This window comes from Equus przewalskii, chromosome 3, assembly GCF_037783145.1.
Source record: "Equus przewalskii isolate Varuska chromosome 3, EquPr2, whole genome shotgun sequence".
Taxonomy (NCBI): Eukaryota; Metazoa; Chordata; class Mammalia; order Perissodactyla; family Equidae; genus Equus; species Equus przewalskii.
The window spans coordinates 8,109,483-8,130,886 of record NC_091833.1 but is presented as its reverse complement, the minus strand read 5'-3'; the positions used below and the strand labels follow the sequence as shown (position 1 = coordinate 8,130,886).

General features: G+C 44.6%; 1 protein-coding gene and 1 long non-coding RNA gene across 6 annotated transcripts in view; one reads left to right on the top strand and one right to left on the bottom strand.

The window, feature by feature from the left end:
- Nucleotides 1-14,895: 14,895 nt before the first annotated feature.
- Nucleotides 14,896-19,392, bottom strand: LOC139082446 (uncharacterized). 3 transcript variants are annotated; one of them, XR_011538450.1, is made up of 6 exons: nucleotides 18,722-19,392; nucleotides 17,802-18,009; nucleotides 17,607-17,690; nucleotides 16,654-16,768; nucleotides 16,459-16,513; nucleotides 14,896-16,032 (listed from the first exon to the last, which is right to left on the bottom strand). It is a non-coding gene; the product is annotated as an uncharacterized lncRNA (long non-coding RNA). The 3 variants fall into 3 exon arrangements; XR_011538452.1 differs by having other exon boundaries at nucleotides 15,028-16,032; nucleotides 16,455-16,513; nucleotides 18,722-19,272; XR_011538451.1 differs by lacking the exon at nucleotides 16,459-16,513 and having other exon boundaries at nucleotides 18,722-19,272.
- The window catches only part of LOC103542785 (liver carboxylesterase-like), a 31,437-nt gene continuing 25,944 nt past the window's right edge, over nucleotides 15,912-21,404 (top strand). The window contains exons 1-2 of one of the 3 annotated variants that reach the window (XM_070613678.1): nucleotides 15,912-16,022; nucleotides 19,138-19,342. The gene's annotated coding sequence lies outside the window, so the exon portion shown is untranslated. The remainder of the gene's footprint in view (nucleotides 16,023-19,137; nucleotides 19,343-21,404) is intronic. The other 2 variants (XM_070613677.1, XM_070613679.1) reach the window with 2 other exon arrangements.

Genomic DNA, 21,404 nt, shown 5'->3' with positions numbered 1-21,404 from the left:
CATATAAACAGAATCATGCAAGCTTTCATCTAGCTTCTTTCTTTCAACATCATGTTATGAAGCTCATCCATACAGTATGTGGGTGTAGTTTGTTCTTTATCATTGCTGAATAGTCACTATTAGTGTGAATATCCCTTCTAGTGTTGGGCACATGGATGGTTTCCAGTTTCTGGTTTTTATGAATCGAGGTCCCTTGAATGTTCTAAAACATGTCTTTGAGTGACGACGTGCATGCATTTCTCTTGGATATTTACTTACAAGTGGGTTTGCTGGTCACAAGGGTTATATATGCCAACTTTATAGTAGAAACTCCAAAAAGATTTCCAAGGTGGTTGTACAAGTTTCTCCTCCTCTCAGCAGAGTAAGGGATTTCCAGCTGTTCACTATTATTGTCAACACTTGTTTTTTTCTGAAGGAATTCTACACTTTGTGTCTTATTATTTACTGTATATTTCTTGGCTTTGTTTTAATGTAGGCAACAACTGATTTACATAATTGCATTCCTGAAAATAAGCTACTGAATGGGAAACGTGGACCATTGATGGTTAGTTAGTAATAGAAGGGCAGAAACAACCTTGTCCACCATCATGACTCCTAGGTAGGTGACCAGGCACTGGCTTCTTCAAGGGTCACTGTCACTGCAGCAATGTCCTTAGACTTCAGGGACCTTCTTTTTGACACTCAGATCTCTGGACAGAAATCAATTATGTTGATTTTACCAAGGCCCTTCAGATGCTCTGCCGTGATCAGATGATCAGATTCCCAGGATTCAATCCTGTTCCAGGACTGGCAGAGGCAGAGCACCTGTGGGGACTGTGGCCTGGGGTGGGTCTCAGAGGGGAGAGCTGCCCTCACTGTGTGCATAGGTGAGGAATGCCTGCACCTGTTTCCACAGGTACCTGGCAGCTCTCAATCCAGAGAGTTTTCTGCTGCCTCCGCCTTGAATCCGTGTGTGTGGGTTCCCTCCTCCCTGTGCCTTGACTGTTACTTTCCCTGCTCAGAAAGCGGTTGTCATTGCTCTGTCCAGCTTCCACCTTCCAAAATGATTCCATTCTGTTTGTCCCTGTGGGGTTGTGCCTTTAAAGACTTTATTTTACTGTCCCTCTAGATGAATTTGGGGAGAGAGTGAAAATAAATGCAAATTCCAATCCTTCTTCTTTAGTAGGAAAGGGCCAACTGAATTCTTACTGAACATTTAGGAACAATATTATATACGTATCTACTTTGACAGCTACATTACATCCCATAGTAGGAATAGTTAATACATTACTTAACCATTTAAGGTTGTTGGTCACTAGGTTATTTCATAGTTCTCACTACTGTCAACAGCACTGAGGTGAAGCATCTGATACATGTGCATCTCTAGGCTCATTCAGGATTATTCCTAGAAAGACAATAGCTAGGACAGTGGAGAGTACCTTTTACTCTCCCCTTTTAAGCACAGTCAGCCCTCCATATCCGGGGGTTCCACATCCATGGATTCAATCAAATGCCGATGGTGTACTATGTTTATGATCTGTGGTTTGACAAATAGAAATGGCAAGCAATAGGATATATTGGAGTATATGAGGAAGCCATTTGGTGTAAACCTAATTCGGCCTGACTTTGTTTTTTCCAAAAGGGCCTGACCGTGGCCATTGAGCACGCATTGTATATCTGCTTTCAACATTTACTATGGCAAAAACAAATGGCCTTAAGATAAAGGTGCAGCTTCCCCCCACATTGGCATTTCCTTAAGGATAAGCAACTTTCCTTAGGCTAGGAACTGATTGCTGTGCTCACCTTTGACCACCCAGCTCACCTGTGACCACCCAGTTGGAGACAACAGGCCTGCCACCCTGCTGTGTCCACCGAACAGCAGACTTACCTGCTGTGTCCATCAATCGCTGTGCCGACAGAGCAGTCTCACGACTATTGTAAAAGGGGCATTTCAATCTTATGTGAAACATCCTGTTTGGGGGTATATAAGCAGTCTGTGCACCCCACTCCTTTGGTGCCCTTTCTTCCTTCAGGAAGAAAGGCCCCAGGCCATGGTCCTCACATTTCAGCTCAGAATAAACTCACCCAAATTTTCATTTATAGATTGGTTATGGATTACTTTTGTCAACATTTCTTTGTGTAGTCTCGGCAGGATTTCAGAGAAACCCACCAGGGACCACCTGGAATCTACACTGAACCAGCATTCGCTACCAAGAGGGGCCCATTGAGCCCCCCGGATCACTGCATTCTTCAGCTGACCCTCGTGAGTTCTCCTGAAGTGCGGACCTCCTTATTTTAAGTTGACAGTCCAAGAGTTTATATGAGCTGGTTAAGGTCTTAAGACTAGGTGGGTTAAGGGGGTACTGGTACATACCATAGGTAAGAGGAACCTAGGAGGAATTTCCTAGGCCAGAGGAGCCTAGAGGGAATTTCCCAGGACAGAGGAGCCTAGAGGACCTTGGGAGTGAATGGGGAAGGCTTACCTTTTAAATTTGGCTTTAAAATGGGAAAGAATTGTGTTTATGAAGTCTGAAGAAACTGCTTGACAGAGAAATGAGAGACTGAACATGTTCAGCTCCGAAGGAAAGGGGCACTAGCTCCTGCTGGCCTTTACCAAAAGGGATCCTTTGGTGACTAAGGACCTCAGTGGGAGTGTCAGAGGATCAATCCTTGCGATGTGTAGTTGTCCCATAGGGAACTCCACTCTCATTCACGGTAATTAATTACAGGCTCATCGGGGATGTGCACAGAAGGGCTGGTCACCAGGCACCCCGATCCCCCACGGCGGTGTCAGATTGCCAGAGGGAGAAACCGAGGCACGTAAGAGAGTGTTTACGACCTTTCTATAGGGAGTAGCACTCATAAGCAGCACATTTTCCGATCCATTACTCTGTCCTTACAAGTTGTCTGGACTTTATAACAAAACAAAATTAAAAGAGAAGCGGGGAAATCGGTCTTAAAACAGCCCGATCAGTTCCCGAATGGGCAGCCTCTCCTCTGGACTCAGGTTGGCTTCATGCTGTGACCGCAATTGCTTAACAAAGGGGGATCCCAAGCCAGATTGCTAAGGCCAAAAGAAAGAAAGAGAGAAAGAGGAAAAAAAGAAAAGAAAGAACTGGGTAAAGAAGTTTTCCCACCGCGGTCTGCTATGAGAACACCTAACTCAGAAATCTAAGGAAAATCTTTGTTGTGTCTGTCTGTTGTATGTGTGTGTCTATACGTATGTTACAGATGTGTGGTATTTTACCTCCGGAAGGTACAATTTCTGATGAGCTCTATTCAATTTGCTGTGTGACTCTTATCTTGATAACCCTCTGGAAGAGGCCATGAGGGCGAGGTCTGATCTCTTCTTTTCCTTTCTTTGTCTGTCTTGTTCATCACCTCCTCTGTTGTCACCAAGTGGAGGTTAAGTTCAGGCTGGACCTAAGCAGAACCTGGACATTCTGTAAAATCGAAAAACTTGAAAACCTTTTGCCAGGGACTGAACTCTCAACCCTGGCACTGGGAGCCCTAGCCCCCAGCCAGCTCTAGGCCTTTGCTTCCTGCTTCACTGGTTCCCCTTGTGCTGGCTCAGGGACTAAGTGCCCTGGTTCAGCGGGACGTGATTAAATCTTACAACTATATCGATGCCGGCAGCCGGGCTCTGCACCCTTCTCCAGTCCACTGTCAGTTGGATACTGGCTCTACTGCCACGGGGAATGCCCTAGGCATCCCTGGAGACTCAGCACTCGGGTGCATTCTAACTAATTGGAAACACTTTCAATTGGGTGGGTTATGCCCCAGAAACTCCGGCTGGGAGAAAACTTGAGGGGTTTCTTTGCCTTTATGATGCAGTTGGACAGGTAGATCAACCTGTAACGTAATTTGAGTTACAACCCAGTTTCTGAGAAATCAAGAGCAACCGTCCTTGGAAAATCGTTGTAAGGCTAGGAAAGCAGCTCTAGAGGCATTTGGGTTCCGTCCATTTCCCTTATCTCAAAGAGCTTGCAAATCCTCTGGGGACCACCTAGCCCATCACTAATTCCCAAGACTGATGAAAAAAAGGGAAAAAGAAAAAACAAATGACCAGAAGTGTGCCCTTGCCAAAAATCTAGCATCTCAAGTGTCTTCTCCATAAGTATTAGTCAAAAGGCTCAGACGAAATTTGTATTCATAACTGGTGAGTATTGTATTATTGTGCCTGATTCTTGGCCGTAATCTTTAAAACAATAGCTGTGGAAACTCTGTGTATGTGTGTCTGTATGTATGTTACATGTGTGCAGTATTTTACCTCCAGATGGTATGGCCAAAATCAAGAGCTCTGTTTAATTGGATTAAAGTAAGCGCTTACGTAAATTCTAAACGTAGTGGGAATTAACCCAGTGTCTTTTGAGTTAACGTGTTGTGAATTAATCTTTGGTAAATGAAAGCTTGTTTAAGTTTGTTGGTTTGGTTGAAAGAGTCTTCTTGTCAGAGTTGTCAGTATTTGAATATGATGCAGACGTGCAGCCTGGGTTTACTTGCCAAATAAGTTCATGTTGTCTGTTAGAAAATCGTCAGCAAAATAATAGCTTTAACTTAAAACTTTAGAGTTTTGCCAAGTTAAGTTAAATGACAAAAATCTGAGTATCTGGGTCACTTTTGGTTTGACTAGAACACTGAAACATTGTTGCTAAAAGTATCTAAGTTATCTACTTTTGACTTCTTATTGCAGAGAGGCTAAAAGTGTTTGGGTCTATTCCTGTAAAGAGGCGTGTTTCTAGAGTTTATGAGAAGGGTTTAGAATGCTGACATAAAAGATAATTCACAATCGCTTATCTGTTCAGTGTTTGCTAGGGTCTTTTAAGGGTTAAAAGTTCTAATTAACCTATATAATTAAAGCTACTGGAAATTAATAAGGAAAACAATCCTGTGTACAAAGCAGTTAAAGTGTATGTTTTCAGTAAAGAGGGTATAAAGAATGGAGGTATTTTTGATGGGTTAAGAAAGATAAATTTGTCCTAGTGTAGCAGAAGGGAAGAAAGCAAGCATGGGACAAATTCTGAAGACAAAAAGAAAGTTGTAGAAGGTTTGTGAAAGAGAAATTCAGAAAGGAGTTTTATGCCTGGTCAAGTTGGCTAAGATTAAAGTAAATCCAACTAAGTAAATGAGTTTTAATGTTAAAAATAAGCTGGTCCAGAAATTAAAATTTGGTTTTCTCTCAAAGGATAATTTTCTTGAAATTTTGGTCTGCTCTTGATAAAGAGGTTATATTAAAGGTGTTCCTCTGAGTAAGTCTACCTAAGAGACAAATCTGTTTTGTTAAAATAATGACTGAGGTCACTCAAGATTTTTGACTGTTTCTGTTGTCATTTGGAATGGATACCTAAGCTTCATTTCACAGCGAGTGTTGTTTCCTATTTGAACAAGTGTTTTAAAAACTTTTGATATTTTTGACAGGTTTCTCCTTCAGAAAAATATTCAAATCCTAAGTGAAGGCTTTCCTTTGACCTGGATGAAGGAAGAGAATTTCTTTGAGGATTTTCAGAGGGCCTCTGGGACTTCTCAAAGAAATTTGTTCTCTCTTCCTATAAAGGAGGGATACTAATTAGGCTTGTGTGGTATGTTAAATTGCATGGGAAGCATCGTCAAGTAAATGATGAAAAACCTTAGGTTATCTTGTGTAGGTAAATATTATTCAGTATTTTAACCCTGCTACCTTGCTTCCAACATCACAAGGGGAGAAGACCACGACTGCATTCTATTGTTTAATTTGGTTTAAAAATGGGTCTTACTTAAATGATAAACAAGGATGTTATCAAGCTGGACATGCTGTCCAGCCCAAGAATGCCTGCTACTTTGTTAACTCTGCTAATCCGGTAAAAAGATTTCCTTCTACAGGCTTAAGAAATCGCCACAGAAGAAGAAAAATAATATATAGAGATTGCAACAAAAGGGAAAAACAATACTGCCACAAGCTCAATAGCTTCTACTTGCGCTATATACCCAAAGTATAATCCAGAGAAACGACTTCGTGAGTCACAAGGCCACTTTCCCCTTCCCAAGGGACCCTTTGAGGCATGACACATGGACTTTGTCCAAATGCCACCATCTCAAGGATAAATACATCCTGGTAATGATCTGTATGTTCTCACATTGTTTTGAGGCTTTTCCTTGCAGAAGAGCGATGGCTTTAGGTAAATTATTATTGAAAAGGGTAATTCCTGTTTGAGGAATTCCTACCAAGTTACACAGCGTCTGGGGAACTCAAATCTGTTTGTAATGTCTGACAAATAATACAGCATTTCCACTGTGCTTACCGTCCTCGACCCTCAGGATTGGTAAAAAGAACTAATGGCACAACCAAAACTTAATTGGCAAGCTTTCAGAAGCATTCACTCTCTCATGGCCAAAAGCTCCTGTGCTAGTGCTCCTTAATCTTAGATCTATACTTTTTGTAAACATCGGCTGTCTCCTTTTGAAATAGTAATAAAACAGCCAACGCAGTTAGATGAAGAAACATATGAGCCAACTTTGCTTAAGGGATATATTAAACTGTCGTCACGGTCTAATTGAGGAGCTTAAAAAGACAATGAAAGATTGACAGGTGATTTCTTCACAGAGCTCCCAGAACTTAAGGATCTTGGACTATAACCGGGAGAATTTATTTATCAAAAAAGACATTAAATAAAAGACTCTTTGTAGCCCAGTTGAAAAGGACCGTACCAGGAGGAGAAGAAGACGGTGTCTGTTGTAGACAGCTGTCCCAAGACTCCGTACCAGGCCTGTATTTCCAACCTTATATCTCCTCATTTAAACCTTTGTTATGCTTAAACTGTATTCCTATTTTATAATTTGTTTGGAATACTATCATATTTAAAATAATTAGTTTGGAATAGACTGGTCTTGAAGGCCAGGCATTTATGAAGTGACTCCTAACAGAACTCAGTGGCTATGTGGAACAAATCTTTGGCCTTGCCTACTGCCTGGATGGCTAAAACACTGCACCCTGAGTTTACTTTAAAAGCAGGGAAGGAGTCTGGCTGAGTTAAAACCTGTTGCCAATCTCCCTCTCTTTAAGGTTCAGTGTTCCACTGGTACGGCCACCAAGCGGCTATAGTTGTTTCTTCTTTGGGGCTAAAGATGTAATTATTACATATGAAAGCTCTGACTAAATTTACTCAAGAAGCCCTTAAGGATAGTCAAGCAAGAATAACCTTATTCAAATACCGAAATGTCTTTAATGAGAAGGGCTGTCCTTCAAAACAGAAGGACTTTAGAGATTCTTACTGCCTCCCAAGGTGGTACCTATACAATCATTCAGACTGAATGCTGTGTTATTATACCCGATGAGTCTTGCAATGTGTCATCTCTGCTAAAACACAAGAAGCAGGTGGATGCCTTATGTGATCCTACACCCAGTTTGATTTGCTTGGTTGGCTCCCTTTCAGTATCGCTTCCCTTTTTCAATCCGGATTGCAATTCCTATTTCTATTACTTCTTGGAATTCTTGTACTAGTCATAATCTTCAAACTCATTGTTGTGTTCCTTACTCAGTGCTGTAAGACTGGCATACAAACTAGAGTAATGGTTGCTTGGTGACTCCAGAGGGTTGATCTATCTTATAACCCTGGACAAATTTCCTTTTCTGATAAAAACTATGCCTAAGAACTCATTTTAAACTAATGTTTTCAAATATGTTGAGCTATTATCATTGTTACTATACTTGTTCTACGATCATATACAATATAAGTGTGAAGAGTCATAGAAAAGCACATATACAATGTTTGTGCACCAATCTAAACTTAAATGAAAATTATACAGCATACGAAATGCTTCTTGTGTTACTATATATACCTCTATGCTTGTCCACTATTTCCCCCCAATCTGGACAACTGGGCAAATAAGTGAGATGAAAGCCTAGCACCGAGGGACACGATGGACCCAGGACAGGCAGCAACCACCCTGGCGCCGAGGGACAATGTTTTGATCATCAATGCTTTCTATCGAAAGATAACAGATCAAAAGGGGAAAATGACAAGTAGAAATGGCAAGCAGTAGGATATATTGGAGTTTATGAGGAAGCCATTTGGTGTAAACCTAATTCGGCCTGACTTTGTTTTTTCCAAAAGGGCCTGACCGTGGCCATTGAGCACGCATTGTATATCTGCTTTCAACATTTACTATGGCAAAAACAAATGGCCTTAAGATAAAGGTGCAGCTTCCCCCCACATTGGCATTTCCTTAAGGATAAGCAACTTTCCTTAGGCTAGGAACTGATTGCTGTGCTCACCTTTGACCACCCAGCTCACCTGTGACCACCCAGTTGGAGACAACAGGCCTGCCACCCTGCTGTGTCCACCGAACAGCAGACTTACCTGCTGTGTCCATCAATCGCTGTGCCGACAGAGCAGTCTCACGACTATTGTAAAAGGGGCATTTCAATCTTATGTGAAACATCCTGTTTGGGGGTATATAAGCAGTCTGTGCACCCCACTCCTTTGGTGCCCTTTCTTCCTTCAGGAAGAAAGGCCCCAGGCCATGGTCCTCACATTTCAGCTCAGAATAAACTCACCCAAATTTTCATTTATACATTGGTTATGGATTATTTTCCTTGACAGGTTGGTGACATGAGCATCCACGGTGTTTGATGTGCCCAGGTGATCCTGAAACCAGTGCCCTCACAAATACCCAGGGATGACTGTATTCACATATATTTTGTCACATTGGCCCCCAAGAATGCTTGTATTAGTTTATCTCTCGTTAGTGCTGAAAGTTCCTGTTTTCCCATATCTTTCCAATAATTGGCATGACTGCTAAAATAATAATGGTATAAATCCTGACAATTTGAGATGTGCAATTTGAGTATCTGGCTTTAATTTGCACATCTTAATCTTCATTCTTATTTGGATGTTGAAAGGACATTTTATGTGTGTGAAGCTTGAAAGGCCCTTGGAACCTGGTGATGGGATGAGGGACCGTGGACTGACTCATCCTCCCACACACCCTCTTGTGCCCTCCCCTCATGTGCTCCCCACCTGCTTCCGTAGAAAGACAGGTAGGACAGAACAGACAATGATTTGGGGGATTTCAGAGGGTTACAACTTCTCCGTGGCTTCTATGACCTTCTAAAGTGAGAATTCAGGGCCACCATCAATAACTCATGGGACTTGGCAAAGCTTTGTGCAGTTCAGCATTTTGGAGATGCTTATGTCATTATTCTTGCTGAGGCCTGTGGGAACCCAAAAGGCCAAGCTTTCACATGCAGAGAGCTTAGCCATCTTTGGAAAGGAGAGCTTACCTTCCTCTCTGCCAGTGAATGCCTGAATGGTTCCTTTTCAGAGTAACCCTCTTGGCCTCTCCAATGGCTTGCCTGCTTCTGCCAGATTCCAAATGTCCTTCTTATCTCGTCAGTCCCTAGATTAAAGCCTTTCAATGACCCCCCATTGTCCAAGGTGAAAGTCAGCTTCCTTTAGCTTGGCATTCAAGCCCTCGCTCCTTATTCACCCTTCCAGCCCCAGTGACCTCCCCAAGAAGTCCCCAAACCCACCTTGCACCACTGCTAACATTCTCTGTTTTCTGCTCCTCCAAATCCTGCTCCCCTGTTAATGCCCACTATAATCAGGAGAAGTCACGGAGAGTTTGGGGCATTAATACATATAAACTTTCAGGATAAGAAAACCCACAAACTCTAGTTGAGGTTCCTGTATTTACCGTATGTGTATAATAACGTATATGGTAACAATTTGAGTTTGCTGGGCTCTTTCCAGAATATAACTCATTCTAAATTTTTACTTATCTTTTAAATTCACCCAGTTACATTCTTTACTTATAAAAGGCTGAAGGAAACCTTTAGAGAGTAGCCCTAGCAAGCAGGGGCTTGGTTTACAATCAGGCTTTTAGAATTTAAATCAAAGAAATACAAATGCTCAGTGCTTACCAAAGTGTAGTAAACTTATTCTCAGAGTTATGCAATATCATTTCAGATGGCATGCAAACAAACTTCAAAGCATGTATATAGTGGTTACGTAATTGCTTTCCTGTGTATTAGAAAAAAAATCCCTAGTATCAAATCCATAATTCACTGGATACTATTTGTGGCAGGAGTTGCTAGCTGTCTATTCAAGTCTGTCCTACCTTCTTTGGTGCACAACCAGACCACATTTCCCAGCCTTCCTTGCCATTAGATTGGCCATGTGGCAAAGATCTTTCCGGCGGAATCTGAGCAGAATTGAGGAGTGCCACATCCGGCTCTGACCCCAAATGCCTGCCCCTGCCATGTTCACCTCTCCATGCTCCTCCCTTCTTCAGCTAACTGGAATCAACACCCATAACAACATTAGGAACAACGAATTACTGATGGCAAAGCCACCATGGACTAGATCAGTGGTCAGCAACCTATGGCCCTTTGGCCAAATCTGGCCTGTCATCTCTTTTTAAATTAAAATTTTATTGAAAAACAACCACGCTCATTTCCCTAGGTATTGTCTATACTACTTTTGCTACAACAGCAGAGTTGAGAAGTTGCCAGAAATCATATATGACACGTAAAGCCTAAAATATTTACCATCTGGCCCTTTACAGAGAAGTTTGCTGTCCCCTGGTTAGATCCCTGAATGACCATGTGGAGGACAGCCACTTTGTTGATCTGAACAGCCCCCCAGTTCTTTACATAAGCAGGAAATAGGCCCCTGAAATTCTGGGCCCATTTGCTCCCATAGTTTACCCCACTCTCACAGTACATTCTTACTCAGCAGGAGCTAAACTAGGCAGTCCCATGTGATTACCTGATGCAGATGACCTGACCACCAGTGGTTAGTGCCATGCAGGATGACCACTTACGCCCCTGGGGCAGTGCTCCCCTCCACGACTCACCCCCAGCTCAAATTTCCCACAGGTGCTCTCCCTCACTCAGTACTAGGACCAAATCCACCCTAGGGAGTCTAATCTCCTAATTACAGCTGAACATCAAGAGCCTTGAGAGGGATGAACATCATGCCATTTCTCTGAAATGATCTGAGTGTCAAAAAGAAGAAATTCCCTAAAGCTCAAGGAAATGGCTCCGGTAACAATGACCCTTGATGGAGTAAATGCCTGATCACCTACCAGCGGTCATGATGGTGGGCAAGGTTGTTGCTGCCCTTACATTATTGACTGTCAATGGTCTGCTTTTCCCATTGAGTAACTTTATTTTGAGTATAACCTTTTGTAAGTCAACTGAAGATGCTTTACTTATATTTCCTTATTCACTTTTTTTTTCTGAAGAAGATTCCCCCTGAGCTAACATGTGGGCCAATCTTCCTCTATTTTGAATGTGGGTCACCACCACAGGGTGGCTGCTGACGAGTGGTGGAGGTCTGCACCTGGGATCTGAACCCAGACTATTGGAGCAGAGTGTGCTGAACTTAACCACTAGGGGACCGGGCTGACCCCTTGTATTTCCTTATTCAATTTTTATTTTAATATCATTTTAATTTTTAAAAATACAATGACACATTTTCCATACTTATCTTTAATTCATAGCAGGTTATACAGGTCTTTCAGTGTTGGAAATGCTATAAAATTTCCTTTTTGAATGATTGGATTATAGTAAAAAGGACTAATTCACTTAAGGATAGCTGCTAATAATAGTAGGATGGTATGCTTATATGGCAAAAAACTGATGTTATTAGGAGAATAACTGAGGTTCCAGAAACACTTCATGTGTCTAGGATGCAGTGGAAAATGTCATAGAATTTTAGATTCACAGAGCATTGATCAAAGGTGGACTTTGCATGAGAGATCACCAACCCATAGCCAACCCTGCTTCTTACCACCCCATTCCCAGAAAGGATCCCCGAATGTCACCCAGTGGGGTTTGCTGACATCTGGGCTCCCAGTACAGTGTTCTCCACCTTGAAGGCTCTGCCTGGTTAATCCCATGGTCCGTAGATGAAGTCAAGTGAAGGGCCCAGGAGGACAGCAGCTCATAGCAGTTCAATGTTTGCTCCAGTATGTCCTCTCCGTATATCTACTGCATAAATTGATGAGGATGGGAGGTTTGGGAGGCTCATTTGGAGCCCCTAGAGGTGTCTTCTCTCCTAAGACCTGCCAAGCCACTTAGGAGTTAAGTCCAATTCCTAGGATTTTACTCTTCAGATCATCTAGTTCTACATAAGAAGTCTCAGGGAGTTCCCCAAGAGAAAGTGATAATCCCAATCAACTGCCACTGATACAAGAAGAGCTGTATCTGTATTCCTTACAGGTAATGTGACCCACGGGGATTATACACATTAAACAAAACTGAGCTCTGGCTTTAAGTTTCATAGACTCCAGCCTCTCCCATCACTTCTGCAGAGTCATCATGAGCCAGGAATGAACTTCCAGGCTGCAATCAGACACAGCAAGCTCTGGGAGTGGCTGCCCCTGTTTGTAGAATTGGTTGGTGTCACAAGTGGGCATGAGGTTGAACAGTTGGGGTTAGGAGAATAATTCATCCCTGCCTTTTATAATGTGCTAATTCAGCACCTTAAAATCTTCATAAACTACAAGCCCAGGTTGTACTACTACTGTGTGCCCAGGTTGCAATGGCCAACTGAGTGGATAAAGGGGCAGGATGGTTATGCCTTAACAGGGGTGTGCCTGTGTGTTTGAGTAGTGTGTTTGAGTGAGTGTGTTTTTGTGTGTATGTGCTTTGTGCTAAGTGCTTGCAAACAGCCTTGTTGTCTACTTGTGAGAACCAACTAGATTGTTCCGTGTGGACAGAGTCAGGGGTGCTCTTCACTAGGGTGCTCTTTATGACCCGTGTTTCTTTCCTGGATAAAAGGGAGGAACACAGGCCAGGTCAGTGTTTGCAGAAGCAAAGATGTCTGAGGACTGACTCTAATGCTGTCATAAAGTCCTCACCCCACCACAGACCCCTCCTCACCAGCCTGCCGCAGTGTCTAGAATTAGTGCAAATGAGCATCCCTTTTAGAATTTGTGTCTCCAGAAGCTTCATTTCAGCTATATCCTATGACTATGGCCATGGCCAAGAACCCACGAGCTTTTTAATATTTTCAGGTATTTTAAGGCTGCGGATGGTCCGATAATCTCTGATGTCAATATTGGTCTGGAGTGGACAAAGGCAGGCTTGCCAATGACACTGAGAAAACAGTGTGAGTGCTTGGAAGGCACAGTTGTCTTTTTACTGCACTTCCCTGGAGACAACGATGCTTCACATCTGCCCCCTCTCCCTTGGCAAGAATGAATCCCAAGACTCCAGTTAATGTGAGGGCAACTGGGGCATGCATTCCTGGCCAGGCAGCATCTTCTCAGTCTTAAGTCCACATTGGGAGAGGAGACCATGAAGTTAGAGCCATCAGCAAGCCTTCCACCACCTGGTGACCACCTCTCCCAGGAACCCCAGCACTCCTGTTGCCAACCAGCCTTCCAGGCAGCCTGAGGATCCAGGAGGGGTCAGCAGGAAGGTACAGCACTTTGAAGGGGCGGATGTGGAGGAGATCCCAGGAGACAGAGGCTATATGCGTTCGTCCACAGGGGCATCACGCATGTGTTTAGAGCAACAGAGAGTAGGTTTGTCAGAAAGTTTTTGACACCACAGCAGCATGTTTGAGAGTATGGACCGTCTTGTTAGGCAGCTTTTGTTCAATCCTCAGCTCTTCCTCATACTTTATGTGTGACTGTGGGCCAGTTCCTCACCTGGCTGAGCCCCAGGACATAATAGTATCAACTCACAGGGTTATTTTGAGAACTAAGTGAGATCCTGCAAGTGAAACATAGCACAGTGTTTGGCACAGTAAAATGAACGTCTGAATGAATAAAAGTGGCAAATACAAATGAGCATAAACAATCACAATCCTACAGCCAGGCAATGGCTCTTGTAATATTAATCAGATTAGTAACCTTCCAGAATTTTTCCTGTGCAAGTAAAGATATATATATTTTTACTAAAGTGGGGTATTATAAATGACTGGATTTTCAAGAAAATATTTATTTTATTGAAATATAATTCAAAAACCCTGAAATTTACCTTTTTAAAGTGTGCAAGTCTATGATATTGTTGTATTCACAGAGGTGTGTAACCATCACCACTATCTACTCCCAGAACCCTGCCCTCCCTCCACAAGGAAACCTCACAGCCATTAGCAGTAGTTCCTCCTCCTCTCCTGCCCCAGCCCCGAGAAATGCTAATGCACTTTCTGTCTCTGTGGAGGGGCTTATTCTGGACATTTCTTATAAATAGAATCACATTATATGTGGTCTTTGGTGTCTGGATTCTTTCGTTAGCGTAACGTTTTCAAGATTCTTCCTTGGAGTGAGTGAAAACATTCATGTTGTAGGAAGTATCCGTACTTCATTCCTTGTTATGGCTGGACAATATTGCATTGTCTGGCTAGACCAGCTTTTCTTTGTGCGTTCATCAGTTGATGGACGTTGGGTTGTGTCTCCTTCTGGCTGTTACGAATACTGCTGCTGTTGATGCACAAGTTCTTGTCTGGACGCGTTCTCAACTAACTTGAGTACAGACCTAGGAAGGGAATTTCTGGGAAATATGGTAACTCTGCGTTTAATCTTTGAGGAACTGCCAAACTGTTTCCCGAAGCAGGGATAATGATTTTTTTTTCTTTTTGAGGAAGATTAGCCCTGAGCTAACATCTGCTGCCAATCCTCCTCTTTTTGCTGAGGTCGATTGGCCCCGAGCTAGCATTCGTGCCCATCTTCCTCTACTTTCTATGTGGGATGCCTGCCACAGCATGGCTTAACAAGTTGTGTGTAGGTCCACACTCGGTATCCGAACCTGAGAACCTTGGGCCACCATAGCGGAACGTGCTACCTTAATTGCTGCACCATTGGGCTGGCCCCCAACAGCCATAACGATTTTATAACCTGTTTCTTCCCTTCACAATAGATCGTGACTGTCTTTTCTTGCCAATAAATAGCCGTGTGCGTCACTAGTTTGAGTGAATGCATAGTATGTCCTTAGCCAGCTGTACCAGAGTGTCTTTAATGGATTCACTATTGTTAGACATTCAATGATTCTATGAAACAGGCTTCGAGCATCTTGCTCATGTCCCCAGCAGATAAATGACATTCCAATGTGTACCAAGAGCACTTTGCATCCCTGTATTTCAGTGCTTTCACACTGCATTGCAAACCAACCCCCACCCCCACTCCTGTGTCTTATCTACAACACAGTGAGCTCCTTGAGGAAATGGAACATGTCTAAAATTCACCTTTGTGTTTATAACACCTAGCACAGCGCCAGACATTTGCTAAATGTTTGGAGAATGAATGAATAAATAGAATAATGAATAAATGGAAGGATGGATGGACAGATGAAGGAAGGAATGAATAGAACCAGGGACTATGGAGGGATGGAGTTTCTTATTGTAAGAACAATCTGCTCGAAGATCCCTGTGTCTAGAGGTAGTGAGTTCCCTGACCTGCGTGGTGTGCGACAGGAAGCTCAGTCAACTGGCAGGAATATCGTAAAGGTAATTCAGGCATCAGAATGGAGCCTGGATGCAATTTAAGATGCTTCCAAACCTGACAGCATAGAGCCCTATGAAATAGAAGCCCGGGGAAAAGAAGAGGTTTGTCCTCAGTTCCCCAGCTCAGCAGCTGTGCTCTGGGATCTGCTCTAAAAGTTTTCAAGCTTGTTCTTGGAACCCCAGACCGAGTGTCTCCTTGTCTAAAGGAGTCTGTCTGCTTGTGCCTGGCTTTGGGAAGCTCACAGTGCACTGAGGTGACAGTCCAGGAAGGAATAAACTGTTATGTAACAAGCTGTTTCTCCAGTATGTGGCCATCTTCGTTGGAGAGTTTAGTCCCTGATGCTCAGATAAAAGAGGGTAAACTCTGAGACCTGTGGCCTGGAGGTTCAAAAAATGCCCTGAGGCATCTTTGGAAGGCAGAGAGCTCTCCTGCATGATTAGGCTATTGGCTGGGAGGGTGGGGCTGAGGGGCGGGGCAGGGGCGGGGCTCTGGGGCTGACTGCACAGCCCCTTCCAGCAGCGCTGAGTCCTGCAGGCCCAGGAGCTGCTGTCCTTCCACGATGTGGCTCTTCGCTCTGGTCCTGGTCTCCTTGGCCACTTCTACAGTCTGGGGTGAGTCCTTCTGAAATACAAATGGGGGGCACATTGGAAATGCTGGTCCTGGGATGAGATGAGGGACACACATACAGGACAAAGGTGTGACAGGTCGGGTTCTGCAGCAGCTGCCCTGAGACTTGGATCGCCCAGCCCAGACCATCCTGTTCAGGGGAGGATAAACACCCAAACTCAGGTACCAGTGCTGCACGCAGGAGGTCACCAGCTAACCTGACGCCCCCAGATGCGGACTTTAGAGAGCTCCGTTTCTGTTCCCCTTGATATTAGTCTGAATGTGGCCAAATCATGGAGAGTGGCTTAGCAGAAGATTAATATCGACTCTGGGGCAGAAGTGTGTGGATTCCACTTACTAGCTGTGTGTCCTTGGGCATTTTACTTCACTACTCTGTGCCTCGTTTCCCCTCTCTAAAATGGGGATGAGGATAGTACCTGCCTCACTGAGCTGTTCTGAGGAGGAAGTGGGTGATTGTTTCCAAAGAGCACAGTGCCTGATATGGAGAGAGCGCAAAAAAAGGGTTCATAAATAAAGGAGTTGTTTTAAAATATAGTGCATTAATAGAAATTTGTGATATTGTAAGACCATCAGACCAGAAGCCGATTGCCATTGCAAAGACAGTTTGTTACTCACAGTTCCCAAAGGAAGGGGGCACGTCACCACCATGGAGGCCACAACGTGAGGCACCGAGAGGTCAGGAGGCAGAGGGAGGAGGAGGAATTGAGGACAAGAGTCTTCTTGCTGTGTGCTGTGGGAAGAAAGGGGTGAGGCAGGATAAGCAGGATTAGGGTTGGCAAACTCAACAATTTCAACAGGCTCTGGGGCCTGGGGGCTGTCCGCAGTTGTCAGGTGCCTGGCCCTGCAGTGATTAGGGCAGGAACCTGATAAAGAAGGTGGTCGGGGTGTGGGCTCCGGCACGCTGGAAGGGCAGGCTGATTCTTGCCTTTAGGAATGGCTGAGTCTGGGAGGGGTGGTCCCTTCAGGGTCAGCAGGGGCCCCGATGTCAAAGCATCACAATGGAGAAAATGAAAGATATGATGAATACAAGGTGGCAGCAAGGGACCTTAGAATGTGTCTACCCTGTTGAATAGGTTGCAGTATGGAGACTCAGAAGGGAAATGTAGTTGTTCAAGTACAGCTGGAAAATCAAGATCTGGAGCCAGCCCCGTGGCCAAGTGGTTAAGTTCGCACACTCGGCTTTGGTGGCCCAGGGTTTCACCGGTTCAGAACCTGGGCACCGACCTAGCTTGGCTCATCAAGCTATGGTGAGGTGGCGTCCCACATAGCACAGCCAGAAGGACCTACAACTAAAATATACAACTACATACTGGGGCGAAGAAGAAAGAAAGAAAGGAGAAGATTGGCAACAAATTTTAGCTAAGAGTCAGTCGTTAAAAAAATGAAAATCACGCTCAAGAATGTATCTGTGACTCCTGAATCGAGAGCTAGTGCTCTGGTCATCAGTGTCCTGACAACCCAGGCTCCGTCTGAGTTTTATCTTTTCTTTGGTGGTGTGACACCATGAGAGGCCTGGAACTGAGTGTCAGGATAGAAAATAATGAAATTAGGGGAGATCATTCCTTTACCAATAGTCACCACTTGGCAAGGCCATCCCATTTCCATCTTCAGAAAGTCCATACTGGGTGCCTCCATTTCCTCAGCTTCCTCATCTGTAAAACGGGCACATGAACACCTATCTAGCAAGACTCTTGTGCAGATTAATTTAGCTGGCCTGAAATGCATATCCAGCACATAGGAAGTGCGCAGTACACAAACATTACCTTTAACACACGAGGTAACTGCTGCTCTTACCACTATGGCTGATGCCTCTCACCCCATCGCCCACTTTGTCACCCTTGGCATCTGGCTTCTGTCCACTTCATCTCTCCTGAAGGTTAGCACTGGATATTCTTCTTTAAGAACAAGTCTGGGTTATTCTTTCTGCTCTGGCCACACACTTTGAGGGAGATGCTGCCCTTTTGTCTACATCTAAAGTACAGCAGTTGGGAGGACGAGAGGCTAGACATCATTTCCTACGAGGAACGCTTGAAGAATCTGAGGACGGACAAGAGGAGGCCTGAGGGATGGGCATGCTCAGGGGTCTGCAAGGCCGCTGCCACATGAGAGCTCAGGACGGGCCACAGCAGGTAGAAGCAGGGCTGATGTGGAAGCTGCAGGGGAGGAACTTCGGCTCAGCGAGGAAGAGCTGTCTGCTCCACAAGAACGGAACAGACGGGGATCTGACCCCAGTCTCAGCCCCTCTGGACGACCCTGCTCAGAGCCGCCAGAAGAATCCTCCTCAAGCTGATGGTGTCACTCTCCTGTATTCCAGAGCTGTGCACTGCTGCTCATTTAACCACAAGAAAGCCCAAATCCTTAGCTTGGCATTCGAGGCCCTACCAGACATGAGCTTCGCTCATCCCAGGATTATTTTCCGCTCCCATAGACTCCCTCTGGCTCACATGGGCCATCACTTTTCCTCAGGCAGCCCTTGCCTTTTGCTGTCTCAGAGCCTCGCCTCGGCACATTCTCTTCTCTGCTCTATACCTTTATACCCCTCTTTCATCTTCCCTTGCTCTGTCCCCCACTGCTCAAGTCCCAACTCTAAGGTCACTGCCTGCACAATGCCACCAATCAGAAGGCCTCGCTCCCTCTTCTAACTCCTGTAGGACCTTATTGGTTCCTCTTTCAGGACACTGACCACTTTCTTCCCAGCAGTAGCTCTCTCCACAAGGTTCAGAGCTTCTGAGAAGAGGGGCCGCCTCTTGTCCACCCTCCCATCCAGCACGCAGCTCAGCGCCAGGATCCTCGTGGATAACTGTCTCCAGGGCTCCTGAGAGTGCAACCCAATGTCTGCTTCACTCCCAGCAGCTCTCCTTCTTGCATTTCCTTCTCACTTGATGCCGTTTTACTTCCATGTCCACTTTGCTCCTTAAGACAGCCCTGGGAGTTAGGAGGCACAGTTAACCTCCCCTCCCTTTTACATAAGAAGAAACTGAGGCCTAGAGAGTTGAGGTGACTCATTCAAGGTCACATGCTGAGAGTGTCAAGTCTCCCAGAATCCAGGTCAAGGCTTTCACCGCTGACGTGTCCTCGTTTCCTCTCGCTGTCCCGCAGGGCACCCATCCTCGCCGCCTGTGGTGGACACCGCGCAGGGCAAGGTCCTGGGGAAGCACGTCAGCCTGGAAGGATTTGCACAGCCCGTGGCCGTTTTCCTGGGGGTCCCTTTTGCCAAGCCCCCCCTGGGATCCCTGAGGTTTGCTCCGCCTCAGCCTGCAGACCCATGGCCCTTCGTGAAGAACACTACTTCCTACCCTCCCATGTAAGCCGGGGGTTTTAGCATCTTTCAGTGTGTGTGCGTCTCAAAAAGACAGGAAGGAGCCAAGGCCATCCTCCGGGTGGCTCATACTTTGTTCTGGAATCCTCAAGACATTGTAGATCCTTAGAGACATTCCAGAACTCTCAGAGCATTCTAGAGCCCTCTATTCAACACATGGTTATTGAGCAGACACCAGCTGGGTGGCCTACAGTTCAACTCCATTCTGACAGTGTTTACCAGAGGATGGCATCAGATGTCACAGGTTAGGGGCTCAGTCCCAAAAGGTTATCCTCAGGTCCAAATGTCATTCGCAAGTCCCAGTTGCTACCTGTGCTTCTGATGGACTGGCTGTAAATTGGAGGTTCCCATGACCCCCAGCTCCGGTTCCATTGCTTTGCTAGAGCAGCTTGCAGAACTCAGGGAATTAGTTTACTTGCCAGATGACTGGTTTGTTATGCAGAATATTAAAGGATGCGAATCTGCAGGCAGAGGAAGAGATACACAGAGTGAGGTCCTGAAGCAAGGAGCTTCTCTCCTTGTGCAGTTTGGGGCCTGGCACAGTGGCATGGGGAAGGGTTCCGGTTCACCAACCTGGAAGCTTTCTGAACCCCCGTCCTTTAGGTTTTTTATGGAGGTTTCATTGCAGAGGCATGATTGATTGCCAGTGACCCTTGATTTCACTTCCAGCCCCTCTCCCTTCCCCAGAGGTCAGGGCAGTGGACTGAAAGTTCCAAACCTCTCATCACTGGTTGGTTCTCCTGGCCACCAGCCCATATCCTTAGGTGAGGTCTAAAAGTCACTTCATTAATATACCAAAAGACACCTTTATAGCTCTCATCACTTATAAAGTTCCAAGGGTTTTAGGAGCTCTGTGGCAGGAACTGGAGCAAGACCAAATCTATATTTCTTATTATCAGTTACAGCATCATGTCACACTACACGGAAATTTTGGATGCTGCTTTGCTCATTTATCAGTGTATCATGAGCATCATCCTTGTCATTAAACGTCACAGCCTAACTTTTAACAGCTACTTTAACTTAGATGTGGAATCACAATCTATTTACCCAACATCTTTTTGTGGTCCCTGAGTCATTCTTGATGTTTTTGATCATAAAAATAGCACTCTGATGAATATCCTTTTATTTCTGCTTTTTCTCCCCAAATCCCCACAGTATATAGTTATATATTTTAGCTGTGGGTCCTTCTTGTTGTTGATGGACGTCCAGTAGCTAAAGCTTTCTGCACACTCATGTATATTTTTGCATAAGATTTAAAAAATAACATTTCTGGGTGAAAGAATATGCACCTTTTGCTAAATTTCCCTTCAGAAATGTTCCAACCACACTCCTTTTATTAATATACAAAACCCTCCATTCACTGGACCTTTGGCAATGCCAGGGGTCATTAAAAATTGTTTCTTGGCTAATGTGTTGGCAAAATAATTATTATTATCACCACAATTACATATACATAATTTTGCTATTTATTCAGCATTGTATGAATACTAGTGTTGATCCCTTCTTTGACATTTGAATTTCTTCTTTTATGAATATTAGGCCCCTTGCTCTCAGGGATCCAGCGAAATTTCTCCCAGGGGAGAGATCAGGAAGTCATCTTTGCAGCCTCTGACTCTGCCACTTGACAGCTGGGACGTCCAAGCACCTTAGCGCCTCAGCCACCTCATCTACACACCAGGGCAGTGATGCCTGCCTTCTGGGTGCACTGAGATCAGGAACTGTTGCTTATAATGTCCTTGGAAATATAAGCACTCCAGAGTATGGATCTTTCTGGTTGTGTGAAGGGAGGATTTCTAACTTCTCTTTGCCTCTATTTTCTTGACTATAAGATCTGGTTAGTAAGAGCACCTATGTCATGGGGCTGATTTGAAGATTAAATGAAACAGCACATATGGAGCACTGAAAACAAGACCTGGCATGCTGGGAGGACTCAGTAAATGTTACCAATTATAATCTATGTTGGATCTTTAAGATCTGTTATTAGGGTTACCAACAGCACTTGCCTGGGAGAGGTTGATGATGGAATCTTGGCATTTCAGGGATGCAA